General features: G+C 50.2%; 1 long non-coding RNA gene across 2 annotated transcripts; it reads right to left on the minus strand.

Annotated features, from left to right (window-relative positions):
* Positions 1-5,515: 5,515 nt before the first annotated feature.
* On the minus strand, positions 5,516-12,421 carry LOC132522997 (uncharacterized). Of its 2 annotated transcripts, none has more exons than XR_009541400.1 (3): positions 11,184-11,767; positions 9,565-10,295; positions 5,516-5,776 (listed from the first exon to the last, which is right to left on the minus strand). It is a non-coding gene; the product is annotated as an uncharacterized LOC132522997 (long non-coding RNA). The 2 variants fall into 2 exon arrangements; XR_009541399.1 differs by lacking the exon at positions 5,516-5,776 and adding an exon at positions 12,323-12,421 and having other exon boundaries at positions 9,108-10,295; positions 11,184-11,371.
* Between the last annotated feature and the right edge of the window lie 5,197 nt (positions 12,422-17,618).

Genomic DNA, 17,618 nt, shown 5'->3' on the forward strand with positions numbered 1-17,618 from the left:
TATCACGTGACCTGGCAAGATAGCAGTCTGTACACTGTGAGCTCCATGCTTTGATGCTTTTTAGGGCTGAATGCAAGCAGCTGCTTTTCAAAACACAGAGTTAATAATTCTCCAAGTTGGAAGCTGGGATTTGCACCCCGGGGAGGGTTGACTTTGTGTTGGGAAGTCTGCTTCAACATCTGGCCCTTGGCAGGGTTTTCAGGAGATTCAGGCAGCTGCTGCTTCCTTCTTTCCCATCCGGGAAAAATGTTATGATTGCTACGACCTCCACAGCAGCTGGGAAGATAGCAGAGTGTGTTCTGGGGTCTTCTACACTCAGAGCATACTCTGGACAAGATATTGGGGCTGGGGTTCTAGGACTAGTCATTTTTGGCCTTCAATCTGGTACCATGGAACCATCAATCCCTTTCTCTGGGCATCTATCAAATTGGGGGTAGGGGGTATTCTGACTCACGAGTGTGTGTGTAGCAGTTCCCTCTGGTCCTCAGCACTGGGGAGCTTGCAGATACGATCCATCTCCTCAAATAAGGCCATCTTGCCAGCAGCTGATCATGGACCCATGCGTATTTAGAGAGCAGTGCAAAGTGCCTTTTGACTCTGCCTCTCACCAGCAGGTGACTCCTGGTCTCTGTGCCATTGGCCTTGAGCTTCTGGGGGCCCAAGGGTCCCTCCTCCCTACTTTCCTTGTTCTCCCATTCTGCCACTGTCTCTTGTGCCGAAGCTGTGGGGATGTCTTCCTATTCCTAATGGCACTATCTTTGCCTGATGGCTGTGTCTCCCCATGGTTCTCTGCAGGGTGTGGGCTCTAGCGAGGCAGGAGATTGGATGTTGAGTCTGAGAGATCTGGGTGAGGCAGCATGTGAGTGGACCCCAGCTCCAGGAAGCATCTTGGTTATATGACTCTCTTCCTCCAGACAGCATCTCCCCTCTAGGGAGTGATGTGTCGTCACAGAAGAGCACCCAGTGCCTGGCATATTGTAAGTGCTCAAAAAATGTCTATTATTATCACTCTCATGACACCATGGCCTGGGGAGCTCGCTGGTCCTTCCCCAGGCTCCTCTGAGCTCTTTGTGGGGCTAAAAGGTGCATCCGTGACTTTGAGGAGCTCATTGGGAGAAATAATCGCCTGTTTCCTCTTCGGAGAACCCGAGACACTCTTCCTGTTGGATGATTATGGAGTGAGGTTAGGACTCAGGAGGAGAGGAGTGTGACTTTGCTTCCTGGGGGCAGTTTCCCACTCCCTGATGGCACCAGGAAGACAGTATTAATACTTGTTGGCAAAAACAAATAACTTGTAGCCCTGGGAAAACTGACTTGGAGAGAGTGCGCCTGCTTCAGCTATTGCTATTTGAAAAGAACAGGCTTTCTCAGCCGACACTGAATCAAATGTGATGAACTACAGAGCCTCTGACACTGTCTCCCTGTGGAAATGGCGCTGCTTCTGGGGAGATGGAAACTGGATGACAAAGCTGTGGAAAGAGGACTAAGGTGTCCCAAATTCTGGATTCTGCCTCTAAACATGCAAGTCTCCATGTGGAAAAGGAGGTGCCTGGGTGGTTCATGGTCTCAGGTGCTGTGACAGATGGCTCTTGACTGCCAAGTGTCTCTGGGCATGGTGTCATGCATGGCCCCACCTCTGGACGGACCTGCCTGGGCTAGAGGTGGCACACTAAGGGCAAGGCCATCTCCGGTGGGGAGGATGGAGCCCAGGGCCCTGCAAGAGCTGCCACCATGACTGGGTGGGGTTTTCTTCAGGTCAGGTGAGCAGCCTGCCCTCTTCCCCTCTCTTTCCACTGCACAGTGGACTGGTGTGTGTGTGGGGGACCATATAAGGCCCTGTAAAGTGGCATAAAGTGCAGAGTGAGGGGGAGGTGCTGAATGTTGAACATGGAAAATTCAGTCTTCTGTCTTCATTAGCATGGAAACTACTCAAATGTATACTTGGAGTATAAAAGAGTATACATTTGAATCTCAGTTTTGTATTTATGAAAAGAAAAGAAATTGAATACCTGGGGATGATGCTTCAATGCACAAATGTGTGAATATTTGAATATGCGTGGAAATGCATTTTCAATAAACTTATACCTTGGAATTGCTCTGCATCTAAATCCTGAATGGGGGCTTCCCTGGTGGCGCAGTGGTTGAGAGTCCGCCTGCCGATGCAGGGGACGCGGGTTCGTGCCCCGGTCCGGGAGGATCTCACATGCTGCAGAGTGGCTAGGCCCATGAGCCATGGCCACTGAGCCTGTGTGTCCAGAGCCTGTGCTCCGCAATGGGAGAGGCCACAACAGTGAAAGGTCCGCGTACCGCAAAAAAACAAAACAAAATGAAAAAAACAATAAATAAATCCTGAATGCACAAAATAAATGTACTTTTGTCTCAGGGGAATCTAATCAATATTGTAAATGAAGCTGTGAAAAAAATCCTTTGACAATTTTAGGTTACTGATCAAGGCACCATTTTTATTTGAGATTTCACAGTTTATGTTGGATCATTTTAAGTGTCACTTTGTAAGTAAATTTTCGATCTTGAAATTGGCTCTATATTTGTTTCAGGAGTAGTAACTGAGCTTCAGATGAAAGCAGAGGGTGTGAGTTTATATACCTCTGTCTAGAAAACCTGTATGTAGAAAACTATGGCCCCCTATCATGCTGTGATATCACAGTTCACAAAATTCCTCCTTCAGTACCATCCCTGAGTCAGGGATCAGGTTCTGTGCAGTCAATAGCGATAAGAGAAATTAAGATAAAAAAAGACTGAGAGGAAATAGCCCTGGAGTTGAGCAGGAAGCATCCAGTCTGGCTATTAAGAGTTTTGTGACACTGATGTGCCGAGATGGCTGCAGAGGAGGCTGTGACAAAAGTTCGGGTGGCTTTCCTTCACGGGAACATCAGCAAGGCCAATGCTGGAGTGGACTGGCATGTGGGTGCCCCTGCTGTGACTGGCCACCCACGTTGTCCTTTAGGAATGTGGCTTAGGTGTCATTTCCCTGACCCTCTAGATAAAGTAGGGGGCCTGGTTCACACTCCCTTAGTCTCTTCCATGACACCCCCTCAGCTATGCTCGGCAGAGGCCACTGGAACTTCTTGTTGAAGCCCCTGCATGCACAAGCCCGTCCTCTGTGTGTTCATTTCTTCTGGCTCTGAGCTGGATGCCTCCTGTAGCCCCTCCCGGTCACGCATTTTACAGATACTAAAGGGGTGAGTGGTCCTTCCTCCAGCTGGACTTGGCAATGTCTACTTTGCTTGGGGTGCTGAGTTTCAGATGAAGAAGTACTGGATGCAAAGATATTCCTAAGTTTTTATTTCCACCATCAAGAGGCAAGTAAAGTGCATAATGGTGGTTAGGTGGGGCAGACGTCCTGGGCTTTGACCCCATGGCTACAAAGGCCACCGTACCCCACATGAGGGGTAGGGATGGAGCTGCCAGCTTGGACCTGAGGCCAGTTCTGGGACGGGTGGGTGTGCCCTGCAGGGCAGCTACTCACCTAGACTTGCCATCCATCCATCCATCTATCCATCCACTTGTGACTACAGGCCCTTCCATCTCCAACATGACTCCTCTCACCAGGACTCCCCACTCTCCCCACCACTGGGTCTTTCTCACTGCTTTTAAATATAATGAAGAGTCTCGTTTTAAACAAACACCTCCCTTCCCCCAGCCTGCCCCACATCTACTCCCCATCTCTTCTCTCTCATTCTCATGAGGTTCGTGAGAGAACGGAGTTTCTCAGCACCTTCCCCTCCCCAGCCCACTCCCATCCAGCTCCTCCCACCCCCAAGAGAGAACACACTCAGCTCCTACTCAGGCCACCGGGGACTCTATGCATCTACATCCAAGTAGGCACCTTCAGGGCGTCCCCATGGTCCCCATTTCTTCATGATGCACCTTCTCTTAGGATCCCTTCAGGCTATCACCCTGGCTTGAGAGATGTAGTTGTTACATATTCACTGAACAATTGAATTATCCTGAAGGCCAACAGGTTGTTCTCTTTTTTCTGTGGCAGGGAGGAAGCATTTCTCACAACTTTTATCTACTCAGGTTGAGTTGGAGGATTTTTATTGCCACTACAAATTTAAATGGCCAGAGATGGGCCTTCTCTGCCTTTCGCCTTCTGACAAGGAGTAGTATTCACGGGATGTGCTGCGAGAACCTCACCTAAGCTGGAGCGACCTCCCTGGAAGCAGAATTGCCTGGGGGCTGGTGGCAGGTACGTGGAGACCTGGGCATGCTGGCACCTGGGCTGGGACACTGGGTTCTGGACGCTCCTCTCCCTGCATCTGCGTCCTCACTCCCAGCTCAAAGGTGCAGGTGGAAGGAGAGAGTCCGCAGTGGGTGATTGTACATCACCTCTTGGTCCTGGCTGTGACCCAGGGGAAGGCAGTCACTGGGAATCTCTCTCCCTCCAGGACCACATGCAAAGGGGAAATCTGTAATAGTCGGGTGATCCAAACAGGGCATATGTTTCCCAAGGTGGCATCTGAAGGAATACATTGAGTTACATATGGCCTGCTGCAGTTGCAGGTTCTAGTGCAGTTGGGATTGTTTCTTTCTGGCCACGTCAGAACACTCGAAGGCACAGGTTCTGGACCCGGGGCCATTTTTGTCCCCAGGGAACATTAGGCGATGCTGGAGATACATCTGGTCGTCACAACTGGTAGGAGGCCAGGAAGATGCCAAGTGTCCTCCAGTGCAAAAGGCAGCCCCACGACATCACCCGACCCCAAAGGTCCATGGTGCCGAGGTCGAGAAACTCTGTTCTGAGTGGCCGCCTGGAGGGCTGGTTCTACTTAGTGGACTGAGAGAGTTTCCATGTGTCTGGGCCTCATGCTGAGGTTCTAAGGAGGAGAGGAAAGCTCTGGGTGTCCTGCCAAGGCTCCGAGGGTTGGCTCATTGGCCCCAGCTGCTGCTCTTCCTCCTTGTGTAGCTCTCTGTGTCCCCAAAGACTGGACCCCAAGCACCAGAGAGCTCCAGGCACACTAAGTGTGTGGGTCTGCCCCAGGGGCTGTGAGGGGTCCCTGTTCTGCTCTAAAGCAGTGAAGGGGGACCTCATGGTCAGTCCAACGGGAACTGGAAATAGTGTGAGGAAGACATCACGGTCGCTTGTGCTCTGGCTGGTTATCTACTGGATGACATCTCCTCAGAACTCAGTAACTGGAGAAAATTTGTTAGATCTTATGGCTACCTTGGGTCAGGGATTCTGGCAGGGCATGGCTCGGTGACTTTTCAGCTCCAGGTAGCATGGGCTGAGCTAACTTGGTGGTCATCTACTGGCCAAGAGGTGTCTGGGTGTCCAAGCTCTTTGTTCCCATACCTGGCACATTGGTGGAGGTGGTTGTAGGCTGCACCCGGCTAGGGCAATGGCTCAGAGGGCTTCAGCAGAGCACCTGAGGGTGGCAGGCTGCCTAATGGTGCTTCAGGGTTCCCAAGGAGGGTCCCACGAGATGGGAAGAGAATGCAGTTATTTCATAATGCCTGAGCCCAGAACCTGGCATCATGTCCTGTCATGTCAGCCATACTTTATTGGTCAAAGGAGACCCAGAGCCACCCAGATTCACCAGGGAGGGGACACAGACAACCACCTGTCTGTTGGGGGGGTGTCAAAGAAATGGGAACCATCTTTAATCCCCCCCACTCCAGCTTCATCCCAGAGTGAATGGGAGGCATGTTAGGGGTAATGAGGTCCAGACACTAAGCCAGATGTACAGCTCTCTTCTTCTGGAATGGCCAAGTTCTGAGGAAGGCAGTGCCAGGATGTCAGCAGTGCAGGAGTGACCTGGTGATGAAGATCACGGCACGGGTAAGTGGCCCAGCTCTGCGGCAGTCCCTTTTCCATGTGGGTGGCCTCACCATTCCTTTCTTCCTGGTGGCCACCCTCACTGCACATTAATGCATGGGTTTCCTAATTACAGAACAGCTGGTAAAGCAGGATCTGGTCCCCATAGTCCACAGTGACATGGCTCCCTGGCCCAGACTGTGCTTATCAAGTGTCAGTTTGGTAAGAATGGTTCTGCCTGAGCCCCCGATGGAGAGTGTGGAGGGAGGTAGAATGTTCTAGAACAAGCCAGCTCTGCACCTACAGCTCCTGCTTCCTCACAAGGGGTCCTCAGGATTTCATGGCCAACAGGACTGTTGAGAAGACTTATGGGGACTTAGGAATAGGCCAAATGGGGAAGCCAGGAAATGTAGGCAGGAAGGCCCTCGGCTCCTGTTTAACCCCTCGTGTTAAAGGTATGTGATGGTTTGAAGTGTGTTGACATCAGATTCCCCTTCAAGGAGAAGTCTGTGGCCCTCCTGTTTCTCCCACACATGAGGGGTCCTTAGGACTCTGCTTCAGTCTCTGCCCAGTCTCTGCCTCTGCTCTCCCTTCACTCTTCCTCCTCGAGCCTGATTTGCTAAGGCTTCCAGATAAACTGCACTCTCCCTACAGATCCATCTTGGGAGTAAAGCTGTTTCTGGTCATTTAATTCACTTTCGACATGGCCAATGACTATCTGCTGGAGGGGAGATTACAAGCAAAGACGTAGCACAAAGATGTAAAGACGCCTGCAGAGATAGTCATAGCTCCCAGAGTTATTCACAGACATTTAGGAGATGCTGGGATGCTGAGGATGGCTGGAAGAAAAGCATCCTTCCAGATGTTATTTCAAATGTGATGCTAGTAAGGCAATTAAAAAGCTTCACACAGAGAAAATATTTGATGAATTTTAGCTATTTTTTAAAAAGTACTTTATATTTCCTTTGATAATTGCATTTTAGAATAATTTTCTCTATCAGTAATTTAACTTTCCATCCTATTGGTTCTATTGGTGAGATATGGTTCAGACTTCTGCACTGCACACGTAACCTGTTAAGAAAAGCCCGCTTCCCCAGGAAGTAGGTGACTGGTATGAAAATATCTGTGGCTGAATGTACTCAGTAAATGTGAGATGCTGTGGAGGGGGCATCTCTCTAGTTTTGAAACAAACCTTGAATGATCCTTTAGACAATTAGAAAGTAATTCATAAATTGATTTATTTTCCTTTTGATTTTGCTTCATCTTGGAAGGTAAGGATCCTGGGCCATGAAACCCTGAACATCAAATTCCCTGCTGTGCGTCATTCAGATGCTCAGGAAATGTTGGTTGAACACCTTTTCTCAACACAGATCCCAGCTGCTTCTCGGGAAGAATGAACTGGTGATGTCAGCCTGGAATTGTCCACCTCAATTCAACCCTTTGCCTCTCTGTAGGGGACAAATTAGCCCCCAGAGACTCTATTGTACTTGTGTTCTGTTTTCTTGGTGTGTAGGCATGGTCGTACATGCATGAAAACATAAAAGAAGGAGGAGAAAACAGCTCTCTAAATGACCTGAAAAACCAACCCAAGTCCTGTTGATTTTTCATGCAGGCCACAGTCCCTGGGATTGTTCAGCTTGGGAACCTTTCTGGGTATCAGTGATAAATGACTGTGACTTGGCCGGATGTCCCTGTCTTCCTCCTGTCCTGTGGCAGGTGCTGTATTTACTTAGCTATTTTCTCCCCCAGTGGAAAGTACATTAGAAGCTGATGATTTATTTACTTAAGGACTACCAAAGAAATCATGCAGAAAACACCTTGTATTGTATTAGATCTTGTGTGTCTGTTTCCTTGGAATATATGTTCTACTGAAAAGGAAATCCTAGAATTGGACCCTTAGGGAATACTAAGAATTGGAAGAGCGTGTGCATTCCCAAACCTGCACAGTGAGAGAGGCGCTCTTGTCAGGAAGGACCTGCTCGGTGCCCCCTTACTTGAGCAGACAGGTGCCAGCTGCCATGGCCCGGATGCCGCACTGCACTAATTGTGTGGCTGTGCAGGAGGCATCTCCATCACCTGCCTGGGAGCCACACCAGAAAGCAACACACAACCAGGGAAATGCAACAGGACGTGAGAGAATCTGGCCAGGCCTTACAGGGCCACTTTGAATCACCTTTTCCCTGTGAACGGTCTCCTGCTGCGAGGCCCTGTGGTGAAGGGCAGTAACCCAGGAGAGGGCCCTGTAGTGGGCCAGGGAGGTGGGCCTCTGGCTGAGGGCGAGGAATTACGTGCTGACTCTTCAAGGCGGTTGGCGATGGCTCTTTCGTCGCAGTACTTATGGTGGAGGGACCAGCTGTCTGTTGAAGGCATTAATGCAAGGATGCTTGCAGGATACAGCCAGCAGGCTGGAGCAAGGTGGGGAGTCTGGTGAGTCTAAGCCCTGACCACACATTAAACTCAATCCTGACCTCTGAGCTGGGGCCCGGGTGCTGCTTTGTTCAAATTTTCAGGGTGATTCCCAAGATCTCCAAGGGGTCCCGAAAAGGACAGGGCTTCAGAGAGTAATGGTTTCATGGGGCTCAGGAGGTTGGAGGACAGGCTCCCAGCCTGGGCTGATGGCTGTCCCCATGTAGGTTTGGATAATGGAGCACGATGTCCACACTGACCATGAGGGCCAACCAGCCCTCACAGGACCCACCCCTAACCTTCCCTATTGCTTAGGACCCCAGAACTGTGCACTCCTTGGGGCAAAGCTGTTTGGTAGTGTCTAGTAAGAGCTAACCAAACACCTGCTGCAAACACTCCGCGACCCAGCCATCTAGCTCCTTGATACGTACTCTAGAGAAATGCGCACTTGTATCCCAAAAAAAGATGAACTCAAGTGTCTGTAGCACAAATTGTGGTCATTCCACACTATGTAATAGACTCTGGCCGTAAAAAGAGTGAAGTGCTGTCACACTACCACATGGATGAACCTGGACAGCACGATGCTCAATGAAAGAAGCTGACATAAAAGGTCACATATTCTATGATTCCACTGATGTGAGCCATCTAGAATAGGTAAATTCACAGAGGCAGAATGCAGACTGGTGGTGGCCAGAGGCTTCAGGTGGGGCTGGTGGTGAGGGAGAGTGGAGAGAAACTACTTGATGGGTCAGGGCTTTGATTTTGGAGCGATGGAAATGTTTTGGAACTAAATAGAAGTTAGTGATTGCAAAGCATTGTGAATGTACTAAATGTCACTGAATTGTTCACTTTAAAATAATGTGTTTTATGTTATGTGAATTTCACTTCAATAAATTAAAAAAAATAAATTAAAAAAAACCTGCCCATCAGCTTTATTAATAGTAGTCCCAAACTGGAAATGACCCAAATGTCCACCAGTCTCCGAATAAAGTGTATTTTATCCACATGCTGGCATCCTACACAGCAAGGACAAGGTATGTAAATTCAAACATGGGTGCCTCTCACAGACTTTGTGTTGGGACACAGCATGCTCACACCACGTGCGTCCATTCATATGAAAGTCAAGAATATGCAAGACCAACCACTGGTGGTGGAAGCAGAATAGTGGCCATCTCTGGAGGGAATTTCTGGGGTGGCAAAATGTTCCATGCATCGATGTGGGGGCCATGACACAAGCGTATATTCTTGTCGAGACTAAACTGCACCCTTAAGATTAGTGCTCTGTTCTGTATGTAAATGTACTTTAAAAACCCAATAATTCCAAGAAAGGAGAAAGATCTATTTAGAGAAATAGAAACATTAACCCTTGTATATGGACTCACCAACTCCAGGCTGGCCAGATGTCCACACGGGACCTGTCACCTGGCTGGTCCTTCTCCGTGCGCTGGCAACACCTGAGTCCAGCTTCGCCCCTCTGCTTCCGCATTACTTTGTCATTTCCTGCTTTGTGTATCTGTCCCCAGCAGGTCTGCAAGTCCTCGAGGGCAGGACCAATTCTCACTCCCTTTGGGGACCCTGGCCTGGAGCATAGTAGGAGCTTTATGAAGTGTAGTGGAGGGACCCATGGAACTGGACTTTCTCTGGGTGGACAGGGGCAGGGAGGCAGGAGGAGACCCCATGGTCACAGTGACCTCAGGTGTCCCAGCAGTGATGGCAGGCATCCACAGCACTGCTTGGCACCTGCCCACATGTGGACAGGAGCCCTGAGGAGGTGTCTGGACCAGATTCTCAGTGTGCTCTGTCCAGGTAGAGTGACTTCTGGGGCCTCACTCAGCCAACAGCCTTCACACCTGCCGTCCTTTCTGGCTGCAGGAAGCCCTCTCACTTATAGCAGCCCCGTGTGCTGCGACCTTGACCCCAGGAAGACTCCCACAGCACGCTCAGTCCTTCTCTGGCATTTGGGGCAGGCCTCCAGGAACTTGGAGCAGAGCTTCTCAGACTTTCCTGGACCCCAAGACGCCCAGGGATGTGGAAACACGCAGATTCTTACTCAGAGGGTCTGGGGGTGGTGAAGCTGACGTTCTGGTCTGGAAGGTCTGGCAGGAAATAAAACCTGGTAAAAAATGATGACCATGTATGTTTATATACATATTAGCTAGCTCATACACACAGGAGCATACCCAAACCTAAATGTAGAATTTAAAGGACCATCAATCAATGAACCCTGAGGTAACATAAATGAGGCAGGCTCACACCCCCAAGCCCCAAGCCCTTTCCCCATCACAGCACTCCTCACACACCACCCAGATTTTTTGCATTTCTCTCCGTCTGGTGGCCTGCTGGGGGTCAGACACAGCTTTCTCCTCTGGCGTGGAGGCTGTGTGGGAACTACCCTGCCCAGCCTCACCAGGAACTTTCCCGCTGCACCTCCTGTTTCCACAGAGCTACTTTTAGAATCCTATTTTTAACCTGTTTGAAGTTCACATTGACTTCACAGCCTAATTGGAAAGGTCACCTCCCTGGAATTGTCTGTCCTACACTCCACCCTGTGGACAGTACAGAGCAGAGATGATCAGATATCCCTAGCTGGGGCCACAAGCCAGCGTCCTTCCCTGCCAGGGTCCAGGCGAGGTGACGGTGGAGTCCGGCCCCCAGGCCAGGTCAGATGCAGGTCAGTTCTCAGTTCTCTCTTTCACCTCCCACCCGTGCTGACCCATCAGGCACGCACACCCTGGGGCGGACACAGACCCTGCTCCGTTCTCTCTGCAGCCCAAGGTAAGGCTGAGGGAAGGGTCTCTGTGGGCCCTGCACAGGCTGTGCCTTTCCTTTTTAGGAATGCTCTGCCCCAGCCCCACGGACTGTTCCTCCAGGGCACCTGCCCTTCTCACCTGGAGGAGTGTCACAGCCCTTGGAGTGCTTGCAACCACACAGACCACTAGGCCCACCCCAGAGTCTCAGATTGAGTAGATTTGGGTTGGAGCCTGGGGTTTACATGTCTCACCTGATGCTGCAGGTCTGGGGACTGGGCTCTGGGAACCACGGGCCTGTGCCAAAGGGTGTCAGGGTCTGTTGGGGAAATGCCAGGTCTCCCACCCAGCTGCTACAGGCCACGTCTGTGTCTTCTGGGAGGGCAGAGTGCAGACTGTGGTCCCCAAGGCTCCTGGGCTCCAGTCTCCTAAACATCCTTTTCTGGGTGACGAGAGCAGATCAGTTAATTCCACTACACCTTAGTTTCCCAGTCTGTAAACATTTCTTATCTCATAGGATTGTAGCCTTGTAAGGACCAGCAGGCCGCCCAGTGTGTTCTCTGGAGCTCCGTCTTGATCCCAGGGTGGGCTGAGAGTGGCTCCTTGGGGCAGAGCCATCATGGGCTCTGGCTGTGAGCCCTTTGTCTGTGTGCCCCTTAGCTTTGCCTGGACCACTCTGAGCTGGGTTTCTGTCTGTGATATGGGAGGATACCCCTCCTCAGTGCTTATCGTGCTGCTCAGAGGCACCTTGAGGTGGTAAATTGGGTGAACGCCCGGCTGGTCACGGAGTGTTCTCTGGGACCTCGTGGCTTTAATCCTGTGAGGGCTCACGAGGTCTGATGCCCCCATCCTGATGCCTCGGCACGTCTCTGCCAAACCAGGTGAACTCAGGGCACCCCAGTCCTGCCTGAAAGCTCTGAAGACCTCTGGGAATGAGTTCTGCAGAATTCTTTGGCCTGAACGCTGACCTGGAGGTGTCAGTTCAGAATTACTTGAGTTTGCCTAGGCACGGGGGCAGCTTGTGTTTGCCTTGCTTCCTCTGGACCCCCTGTGGTTGCTGACACCTTCCTTCTCTGGAGCTAGGCATCTCCAGCCTGGCACTGCCTTCCTCCCTTCTCTCACTCCTGTGTAAACAGCAGGAGAGCCGGGGACTGCTTCTCCCACCCGTGCATCTCCTGCAGCCCCTGACACCCATCCTTCACTCAGTAAACAGCTATAATTAACCACGCGCAGGAGGGACAGAGGCTGCACGCAGGGCAAGGTCCATACCTGTAACCAATCCTGCCTCCTGCTGAGGGCTTTCCGGGAACTCTCTCCTCCCCTCACTCCCCTCCCCTCCGGGAAGCCGCTGGCAGAGGAATCTGGGCAGTGGGACCTGGCGGGAAAGCCGTACCTCGAGTCATCCAACTCCGGGCAGACCTAGTGAAAGCAAAGGGCAGAGCACATGGAGGCTGCTGCTCTCAGCATCAGTGTGGGGAGAAAGTGAAGCCAGGACGGGTGGTGTCTCCTCCACAGAGTGAGCCGGCCCGGGGGTGGGTGTTTGGAGCCCTCTGGGCTGCAGCCTGAATTCTACATTTCAAAGGACACACCAGACAGCCAGGTTTGGGCACGTCCCCTTGGTTGTGTAAATCCAGGGGTCTGAGTTCGCAGGGCTCAGCACTCGTCTTCTGACTAACAAGTTTCTGTCAGGACTTGGACTTGGACGTGACCTCCCTCAACCCCAGGCTTGTTTAGGTTTACCTTGGGAACATTGCAAGCAGGGGCCTCCGGGAGCCACCCGTGTCTAGAGGGATGTGGGCCAGCCAGCTCCCAACCCCGGGCATCCAGCCCCTCACTGCTGCCCGAAGCCCTGCGCCCAGCTTGGGGTTTAGCACCTGCTCCCTTCCCAGTGAGAGCATCATGGAGACCAAGGAGTCCTTCCGTGTGCCCAAAATCCTGCTTCTAATGGAAACTCTTCCCTCTTCTATTGTTCTGCAAACATAGAGAAAATCTGCCGAGCTGCTTCCACACAGATCTTTTTTTGACCTCCCTCTTTTTATTTCTTTTATCTTTTTCCATTAAGAAACAGCCACCAGCTCTGAGAGTCACGCTGCCTGCAAAGCTCTCTTACCTCCAGGAGACATCAGATTTTTGTTTAAGAACCTCAGCCAACTGGATTTCCCATCTGCCATGTCCACGCTGATGGCAGACAAATTCAGCGGAACGTTCCCCAAAGCTGTCTCACAATTGCTGCTTCTGTGGAGGAAGGCCAGGGTCCTTCCGTGCTTACGCTTTGTGGTCTCTGTTCGTAAGGGGTTCACTTTTCAGCAGGGAACACCCCTTGGGGGTCGCCTCCCTCTGGTTTGCCCGAGGACAGTGGGCGTGTCCTTGGAAGTTCAGGCCTGGGCTGCTGGGCACCCATGCTGCTGTAATGGGTTTGGAGGAAGGGACAGCAGAACCTGGGTGAGGTGACAGCTCAGCAGTCCTGACTAGGGCCAGAGGGGAACAAAAGGCACTTGGACCAAATGACCAGGGAGCCAACAGGACCCCTAAGTACTAAGATAACAATAACCAGAGGGAAGCAGCAAGGTGACAGAAGACTAAAATAATAATAATAAACTCAAGTTAAAAAGCAAACAGAAAACCACAAGTTCCCTCCAATGGGAAACCAAGTCCCTTGGGAGCGAGCTCTCCTTCATTCCTCTTGGCGCTCTGGGTCCAAATCCTCCCCAAGGAGCACACGTGTTTGGGTGGGGACTGCTGTCCGCATGTCAGGAGGAACCCCCCCACCCCCACCGCCTGGCTGCAGTCCTACACGGGTGCTACCCAGCTCCTCTCTAGCCAGGTCACACTTTTCTGCCTCAGTTTCCCCACCTTTAAAAGGGAGACACACATAATAGCTAGCACCTGGGATGCTGTGAGCACTTGATGGCTTAGTCTTGACAGGGTCCAGCACATCCCGGGGCACAGCAACTCCTGGCTCTGTTCCTGTTTGTTTTGTTTTGTTTTTTAAAATTAGAGTATAGTTGATTTACAATGTTGTGCTAGTTTCAGGTATATAGCAAAGTGATTCAGTTATACACACATATATATGTTCATTCTTTTTGTTAGTTTCAGGTATATAACAAAGTGATTCAGTTATACACACATACATGTATCCATTCTTTTTCAGATTCTTTAAGCATATAGGTTATTACAGAATACTGAGTAGAGGTCCCTGTGCTGTACAGTAGGTCCTTGTTGGTTATCTATCTTATATATAGTAGTGTGTGTATGTTCATCCCAAGCTCCTAATTTATCTCCCACCTGCCATGTTCGACAGCAATGCCTGTATAGGGGAGGAGACTCTCCCTCCAGGCTCCTACAGGAGGCCTCACAGGGCCGTCTGTCCCCATTTTTCCCACCATTGGTTACCAAGGATTTCAGTGCCCTGTGAAACTGCTCTCCTGTGTGTGTCTCTTCATACGAGATCTTCACAATTAAAGGACTTTTTTGGGGTAAAAACTGGGTCTCAGGCTCCATGTAGTCTCTTCAGATTCTTCAGTCTAAAGTTGGAAGAAGCTAGAGGGCATTTAGAGTCGTTTTTGTCACCAAGCTAAAGCTGTCCACACCTTCCTCCCCACAGCCTGGGGCACAGGCTGGATGTTCAGTGCCTGCTGCCTGGGCCCCGAGTGATGGGTCATGTGGAGGGCTGTGGGTAGCGTGTCTGCACTGGGCTACCAGGGGTGATGGCCTTTCACAGCCTTGACCTGTGACTGGTTGACAGGATCATCTCAAGTTTCAGAAAGTCTTTCTTACAGACCCCTGTTCTTCTAGTAAGTCCCAGAGAGAGGAAAAAATGGGATTTGTGAGGTAACATATCAGTTATGACAGAGAAGAGGGCTACATGAATGGTGAGGGGCTGGAAATAGCTTTAATGGTTTAAAAACCTGGTGTTTACTCTGGAGCAGAGATTAGGGGTGAGCTTAAAAGTTGTCAGTGATCAAACATCAAAAAAGGAGTCTGACTCTTCGTTACAACGTTGTACAGCCATGACTGCAGCAGCATTATTTACAATAGCCCCAAAATGGAAACATCTTAAATGTTCACTGACAGATGAATGGATTAAAAAAATGTGGTATATCCATGCAATGGAACATGCAGGAATGTTCCACAATGAAGCAGTCCAGGAAGGAGGTTCATGTGTCAATGGTCAATAATGTGCCATGTGCTGGAGGCTGTTAGAGTAAGGACCCAAGGCTGTGTGCATAGAGAGAATGGAGAGGATTAGGAGGGTGATGTGGGACACGGTTTTACAGGATGAGTCAGTGTGGACAGCACACTCCAGAGGATGGAAATAGTGTGTGCAGAGGCACGGGGCCCTGGGCACCAGCTGGAGTGATGCCTGCCCGGGTGTGCCATTGGAGCTATGGGAACTTTGGGGGTTTATCCTACAGGGATCATCTGGGAAGGGCATGGGCAGTCCTTGTCTGTGACACCACTTTGCCTGCTCTGCAAAGCAGCTGTGAGCTGTGATTATTCTCTAGTTCTCACAAGGGAGATCACAGGAGTTCTTCAATCTTGGGGTCCCCCAGCTTACTGGGCCCAAGATACATTGTGGGTCACACATTGTGGGGGTGTGCTCACACCCCCTTGAGCTCTCCCACCATGCATTTGCCAACAATCCTACCTACCAGGGTTGTCCAGGGATGCTGGCTGGGAGGAGCAGTGGACCCATGGCAGGCCCATCCTCTGGTGCTCAGTACTCCTCATTCCTTGATATTTGTCCTCCCCCCCAGGGACGCTCCAAATGGAGCCACATCAGACTCCCCAGAGGGCTGGTTAAAAGACAGGCGCTGGCCCCATACACCTAATTTCTGAATTAGTAGGTTTGGGTGGGGCCTGCATTTTGCTTTGCACACAGAGTCCCAGGTGATGTTGATGGTGCTGGTCTGAGACCATGTTTTCCAGAACTGTTGCTGTAGAGCAGGACAAATCATGTGAAATGGCAGAAGAGCCCATGCATGTGGGTTGGCCTCAGTCTGTTGTAACAGAATATCACACACTGGGTGGGCAAAAACAAGAATTTATTCTCTCTCAGTTCTGGAGGCCAGACATCTAAAATCAAGGTGTCGGGCTTCCCTGGTGGCGCAGTGGTTGAGAGTCTGCCTGCCGATGCAGGGGACACGGGTTCATGCCCTGGTCTGGGAAGATCCCACATGCTGCAGAGCGGCTGGGCCCGTGAGCCATGGCCCCTGAGCCTGTGCGTCCAGAGCCTGTGCTCCACAACGGGAGAGGCCACAACAGTGAGAGGCCTGCGTACCACAAAAAAAAAAGTAAAAATAAATAAATAAATAAAATTAAGGTGTCACTATGGAGAACAGTATGGAGTTTCCTTAAAAAACTAAAACTAGAATTACCATATGACCCAGCAATCCCACTACAGGGCATATACCCTGAGAAAACCATAATTCCAAAAGAGTCATGTACCACAATATTCATTACAGCTCTACTTACAATAGCCAGGACATGGAAGCAACCTAAGTGTCCATCGACGGATGAATGGATAAAGAAGCTGTGGCACATATATACAATGGAATATTACTCAGCCATAAAAGGAAACAAAATTGAGTTATTTGTAGTGAGGTGGAAGGACCTAGAGTTTGTCATACAGAGTGAAGTAAGTCAGAAAGAGGAAAACAAATACTGTATGCTAACACATATATATGGAATCTAAAAAAAAAAAAAGGTCTGAAGAACCTAGGGGCAGGACAGGAATAAAGACGCAGACATAGAGAATGGACTTGAGGACACAGGGAGGGGGAAGGGTAAGCTGGGATGAAGTGAGAGAGTGGCATGGACATATATACACTACCAAATGTAAAATAGATAGCTAGTGGGAAGCAGCCTCATAGCAGGGAGATCAGCTCAGTGCTTTGTGACCACCTAGAGGGGTCGGATAGGGAAGGTGGGAGGGAGATGCAACGTGGAGGAAATATGGGGATATATGTATATGTATAGCTGATTCACTTTGTTATAAAGCAGAAACTAACACACCATTGTAAAGCAATTATACTCCAATAAAGATGTTAAAAAGAAAAAAAAATATAAATATCAAGGTGTCAGCAGGGCCATGCTCCCTCCAGCAGTTCTATGGAAAATTCCTCCCTCGCCTCTTCTAGCTTCTCGTGTTGCCAGCAATCCTTGGTGTTCTTTGGCTTGTGGAAGCATCACTCCAGTCATGAGGCCACCTCCTTCCTATGTCCTCTCATCATCTTCCCTCTGTGCATGTCCATTTCTGTGTTCAAATCTTCCCTTTTTATAAGGGCACTGGTTATATTGGATTAGGGCTCACCATAATTATCTCATTTAATCCTAATTACCTCTGTAAAAACCCTATCTCTAAATAAAGCCACATTCTGAGGTACTGCAGGGTTAGGACTTGAACATATCTTTTTGGGGAAACACAATTCAACCTGTAACAGCACCCTTGGGAGCAGTGGTGGGTCATGTCCACATCCATAGCTGGGCCTGGATGCAGAGCTGGGCCTCTAAGTAAATCACACAAATTCTCCCTGTTATGCAACACCCTGACCCAGCTCTATAGACACTCACTCCTCAGAAGAGAGGCCTGGCTCCATAAAGCTAGTACAGGCTGTTCATTGTCTACAAACATATAAGTGAGGGTGCCACCCAGCTTCCCTGCAGCCTAGGAAGCCACTGTGGAAATA

This window comes from Lagenorhynchus albirostris, chromosome 7 (assembly GCF_949774975.1).
Source record: "Lagenorhynchus albirostris chromosome 7, mLagAlb1.1, whole genome shotgun sequence".
NCBI lineage: Eukaryota > Metazoa > Chordata > Mammalia > Artiodactyla > Delphinidae > Lagenorhynchus > Lagenorhynchus albirostris.